We start from the raw sequence: 6000 nt of genomic DNA, 5'->3' as shown, positions 1-6000 counted from the left end.
ATAGATAGATAGATAGATATTGCACTGAATTACTACTATAAACATTTTTGTGTTTAGTTTAAATTGCATTAATTATTATTTATTCATTTTTAATTTGTTCCCAGACCTCAGCTTAAATAATTGTGAAACTCCCTGTTCTAAATATTTGTGATTATGTAAGTATTAATACTTATACCACAATCTTTTATTTATTTAAAAGGAATGAGGATCATTGCCTTTTGGTGTTGGAAATATGAGAACCCAGGCCAGGGGACTCGTTAAAAGCAGAACTCTTTATTGAGATTTGTTGGTTGTTCTGCAGTCAAACAGCGTCTTCAGCGTCTGCAAGTCTAAATTGAGTCTCTAGTCTAACACATGTCTGAATTGGACTGAGTTGTTCTGTCTATTCTATGTTTAGGAGGGGACAGTGGCTAAAGGTGGAGACATAGAAAACGAGTATGACAAGTTTTGTCGAAAATCTTGTTTCAGGGTCTTGAGTAGATCCTGAGGTTTCACCTGCTTGGACCGACTTGAAAGTACCACTCAAAAGCACGGCTGTTGAGACCCTGCCTGTATCATTTGCATCACTTTTGATTGGATTGAGGTCTGGTGACTGTGGAGACCATTTGAGTACAGTGAACTCATTGTCATGTTCAAGAAAGCAGTCTGAGATGATTTGTGCTTTATGATATGGTGTGTTATCCTGCTGGAAGTAGCCATCAGAAGATGAGTACACTGTGGTCTTGAAGACATGTCATGCCTTCAGAGATGTTCTTCTGCATACCTCGAATGTAACGAGTGGTTATTTGAGTTACTGTTGCCTTTCTATCAGCTCGACTAGTGAACTGCCGCTCACTGGATATTTTCTCTTTTTCAGATCATTCTCTGTAAATCCTAGAGATGGTTGTTGCGTGAAAATCCCAGTAGATCAGCAGTTTCTGAAATTCTCAGACCAGCCCGTCTGGCACCAACAACTGTGTCACATTCAAAGTCACTTAAATCACCTTTCTTACCCATTCTGATGCTCGGTTTGAACTGCAGCACAGCGTCTTGACCATGTCTACATGCTTAAATGCATTGAGTTGCTGCCATGTGATTGGCTGATTACAAATTTGTATGAAAGCACAGAAGTGTTGAGAAATGTTTTTGGGGCTGATTTAGTCTGCATGAGGCGACAGACAAGAAGAGCATGAACTGGAATGATTTAAAGAAGAGACCAGAATGAGTGTGAAATAACAGATATTCATGGCAGATGGCAAGTGAAATGTCCTTACAGCGCGTTAGCAGTGTTAACATGAGGGGGCTGAGCATGACATGACGTGCAAACTGTGGCAAAACAAAGCCACACTCATTAGTTTCACTCTGCATAATCGATCAAGACAGCACAAAAGACTGAAAATTACAGCGCAAATGTGCACAAGCTTAAATACGAGATTAAATATCAACTTTATTTAAATGCATGTAATCGCAACTAAATCTGAATTTAAACCTCTTTTTTTGTTCATCAGCCTTCCTGTGAAATGTTTATTCTTTTTCAATTACTTCCCAAGTGATGTTTTCCTATATCTCCAGAGTATTTCCTAATATATTTTTCTTCTGGAGAATTTCTTATACTGCAGCTTTGCTGGAATAAAAAAGGTTAAGATCAGTATTATTAGCCTCCTAAACAAGATGTGCAGCACTGGAAACTATGGATACTTAAAGCCTGTGCTGGCATTTCTCCTGCAGTGTTGCTATCAGTGTGTGAAGAGTGGAAGAAGAGGGTTGCATTGACAATCCAATGAGCAGCACATTGAACACATTTTATAAGAGGTCAGAAACTTGTAAATAATTCATGAAAGAATAAAGTTACGTGTCATCAAGGTGGATGCTGCAGAGCAAACTGGTGGTGGATGAGGAGATTCCCCCCAAAAATGTGTAACGCAATTTGAGTGTCTAGAAAAGCACTATATAAATAGAGGGAATTATTATTATAGAAATTAAAAATGTAAAACAAGAAATACGCTGGGACCATTGTTTTTGTTTACATCCCTCAAAACGGCATTTATATTTATGACCATCGTCATTGTAAATTAATATTAGCTGCTGCAGTCCAACATCTAAATTAGCAGGATGACGAAGATGAAACCATGGTGGGCATTTCAGCAAGACAATGATCCAAAACACACTAAATATCAAATGATTTTGCAATGTTACAGTTTATTTAATAACTCTATTCACTTTTTCCTATGGCTTCTACATTATAAAAAATAAACAATGATAATAGCTTTAATTTAAATTGACTTAGTATTAATGCAATGCATTTAAGGAATATTCAATAATGTGTATTTAGATGATAGATAGATAGATAGATAGATAGATAGATAGATAGATAGATAGATAGATAGATAGATAGATAGATAGATATTACTATATAAAATAGCAAATGTATTATTAATTATTACTTAAAAAATATGTTGTAAAAAAAAACAACAAAACTTTCGAATAATAAACGCATAAAATAAGTTAGAACTGCCTTGACATTAAAGTCAAAAGGTAGAAATACAGTCATCAAATGTTTTTACCCATCAGTCACTATACTTATCACAAGGAGTTTCTTTATTTTATTTTCTTATTCAAGTCATTGATGCTTTGACAATCATTGTCGAAAAATGTAAATAACGGTTTCGGTTCTGGTCATAATACACAGTAATAAACTATTGACAGATCTCGTTATCTCGACAGGAACTTTAATCACAATAACAGTACTTTACTAGTACAACTATGCCAGTAACAAAATCATTAAATCTATATGGCTTAATAAACTGTGTTCTTCTCTTCCACCAGATCTGCGTTGAGTTGGAGGATCTGGAGGACAGAATAATCACAGCGCCACTCAGTCGCTGCACAGCCAAGCTAACAAGCTAACACCGGTTAGCTAACAACCTCAACGAGCGGCCTCAGCTGGCCTGCTGTGCTAGCTGTTATGAAACACAACCGCCTCTCACTGAACAACAGAAAATATGCTATACATATATTCACTACATTACAACCATAGGTATAGCGTCAGTAATGTTTTCAAAGTGCCGCCGCTGTGGGTGCTCGGTCGCGCTTAAACGTTGAACACAAAGTGCAAGCGAGCGAGAACCGCCGAAGAAGGACAGCACGCGCTTCTTCGGTGGTAGTTCGGCGGAATCCGCCCGTTAGCAAACGGTGAATGTCTCCCCCAGTCGAGTCTCCGAGACGCCGGGTACTACTAAATTACAGAAACCGCAGGTAAACTCGGATTAGTCGCAAAAACATCGCTTCAGTTTGATATAAAATAAACAACTCACCCGATTACGGCCTTCTCCTTTCGTATCTGTCAGAAATGTTTTTTTGAACGTCTCAACAAAACGCACCGTGATTGGTCCTCTGCACATTTCAAGTGGACCAATAGAATTCATCTGAAGTCAAGCGTACTTGCAAAAATGCGTCATGTGCTTCTTCAACATAACACCTAAATCTGGTCAAAATTAACCAGATCTATTGAAGACATGGATGCCTGTTGTTCATTCTGTTCATCATACCCAGAAACAGTACCTCATATTTTCTGGCATTGTCCATATACAAAACGGTTATGGGGAAAGGTATCTAAATTTAAAAATGATAAAGTGCTGTCAACTTTTCTTTTACCGTATAAATGTTTGTTTTAATATGATAATAAGTTGGAAAATAAAGCCTATGTGATTAATCTTCTGATCATACTTACCAAGTTTCATATCCATCGTGAATTTAGCAATCAGAAACCTGTTTTTAGTGGTACTTAACTAAACATTTATATAAATACCATTAAGGAGAGTACAAACATAAAAGCTACTAAAACCATATATTTGTTTGACACTTTTAAGTTATTGTGAGTTAGCAAGGCCTAGCATTATTTGTAATATTTTTTGTTACCTTTTTTTGTTATCTGATTATTGTTTTTTTATTTATTTATTTTTATAGTTTTTTTCATTTTTGGATACCTCTGGCATTGTTCTGTATGTATTGTTCTTGCATTAATAAAAAATATCTGGTCAAAAAGATTATAATACTCTTGATGACACTTTTAAGATCAAATGGTTGTTTGAATTTTTGAAGAATAGAGACAATTAAATAATAAACAAATTAAATGTATTTCCTAATAATATATTCAATATTCTAGATGGCATAGACTTTTTGTTGAAATGTAGTTTTTTTTGTTGACAAAATTCCAGTTCTCATAGTCAAGCCCTTCTATCATTGAAATTTGTTTATAAACACAATTTTTCACCCCACAATTGTTTCATATGGAATAACAAGGATGTTTTATTTAAAAACAAGTCTTTATTTTATCATAAATCCTTCAGTAATGGTATTCTGTTAGCGAGGCAGTTCATTTATCTTGATCTTATACTGAATTTCTTTAAAAATTTAATTACCAGTTAAACCGAGAGAATTCGCTTTTGTTTTGCAGGCATTTCCAAAGGGTGTGGTTTTGCTATTTCACTTTAAACACCAGGAAAGGGACCTAAACTCTTCATACGTCACTAATTGTTTATTAAAAATCAAACAAGCAGGCCAATATATTAGATGCCCTTAGACAAATAGAAATGCTTCTGTGGTTATTTTGCTGATCTATCTTAGTAATACAAACATAACACATTACATTTCAGAGACAGTAATTGTAGTTAATTACAACTGAATTACAGTAACTATATATTATGTATCACATTTTAAAAGTAACTTTCCCAACTCTGATTGTGAAGTACTGGGACTTTTGATCTGGACAAGTCCCTTTTTAATGGACTTATAAACTGAATGTTTCAGAGACAGTCTGTTTAGCTAACGATCCAGAGACAGCATCCAAATGGCAAGGAATCAAGTTCTGTTAGCTTTTCCCCTCAGCTCTTCTCAGGGAAAAAACATCCCAGACAGTGAAGACCTGGTTTGTGTTGCTGAAATGAAGTTTATGCTTCATAAAACCATAGCAGAGTCAATTAGCAGATGCTTTTATCCAAAGCAATTACAAATGAGGAAAAGGAAGCAATTTACACAACTATAAGAGCAACAATGAATAAGTGTTGTAAGCAAGTTTCAGGTATGTAAGTGTAGGAAGCAAAACATTAGTAATTTTTTTATTTTTGTAGTACAGTTAGCGATAGAGCCAGAGAGGCAATTGCAGATTAGGAAGTGAAGTGGAGACTAAATAGTTGAGTTTTTAGTCGTTTATTGAAAACAGCGAGTGACTCTGCTGATCTGATGCAGTTAGTGAGTTCATTCCACCAACTGGGCAGATAGAGCGCGAGAGTTCGGGAAAGTGATTTCTTCTCTCTTTGGGATGGAACCACGAGGCGACGTTCATTCACAGAACGCAAGTTTCTGAAGGGCAAATAAATCTGCAGAAGTGAGAGCAGATAAGAAGGAGCAAAGCCAGAGGTCGCTTTGTAAGCAAACATCAAAGCTTTGAATTTGATGTGAGCAGCAACTGGCAGCCAGTGCAAACGGATGAGCAGCGGAGTGTCATGTGCTCTTTAAGGTTTATTAAAGACCACTTGTTGCTGCGTTCTGAATATCAATGCAGTCGGTAACTTAACATTGAAAATGGTAATATCAAATCAAAAAACATTAACATTTGTTGTATTTTTCGTGCTGTAATCTTATGAGTCTACCCTGTCATCTGAAGTCATTTACAAAGCTTAATACCCTATCAGAACAGAGGACAACAAAGACGCCCAAGACCCCCTGATTAGCTTTTGTTTTCAGTGCACTGTGTTCAGCCTAAAAAAGCTGAGCTTAATTGAACTGCTACTCAGAACTGAGCATCTGGTGCAATTATTCTCTGAATGCCATGCAGTGCAAATGTGCAACAATTATACAAATGCAACAAGGCAAATCATAACTGCACTGACGCTGATAACCGAAAATAAATCAATTGAATTTTGGAAGATTTTTTTTACCATTACACAACTCATGTAAACGCCTTAATTTTATTATTGTTTTAATTAGATTAAGCCAAATAATTAGACTACTGATGTCCAT

General features: G+C 35.9%; 1 protein-coding gene across 17 annotated transcripts in view; it reads right to left on the bottom strand.

Annotated features, from left to right (window-relative positions):
- The window catches only part of znf574 (zinc finger protein 574), a 49063-nt gene extending 45716 nt beyond the window's left edge, over positions 1–3347 (bottom strand). For all 17 annotated transcript variants that reach the window (XR_015510679.1, XR_015510680.1, XR_015510681.1 and 14 more), the window contains 1 exon segment: positions 3294–3347. The gene's annotated coding sequence lies outside the window, so the exon portion shown is untranslated.
- Positions 3348–6000: the final 2653 nt, after the last annotated feature.

This window comes from Danio rerio, chromosome 16 (genome assembly GCF_052040795.2).
Source record: "Danio rerio strain M-AB ecotype USA chromosome 16, GRCz13ab, whole genome shotgun sequence".
Taxonomy (NCBI): Eukaryota; Metazoa; Chordata; class Actinopteri; order Cypriniformes; family Danionidae; genus Danio; species Danio rerio.
The sequence above is the reverse complement of the archived record's forward strand: the minus strand, read 5'-3'. Positions and strand labels throughout refer to the sequence as shown.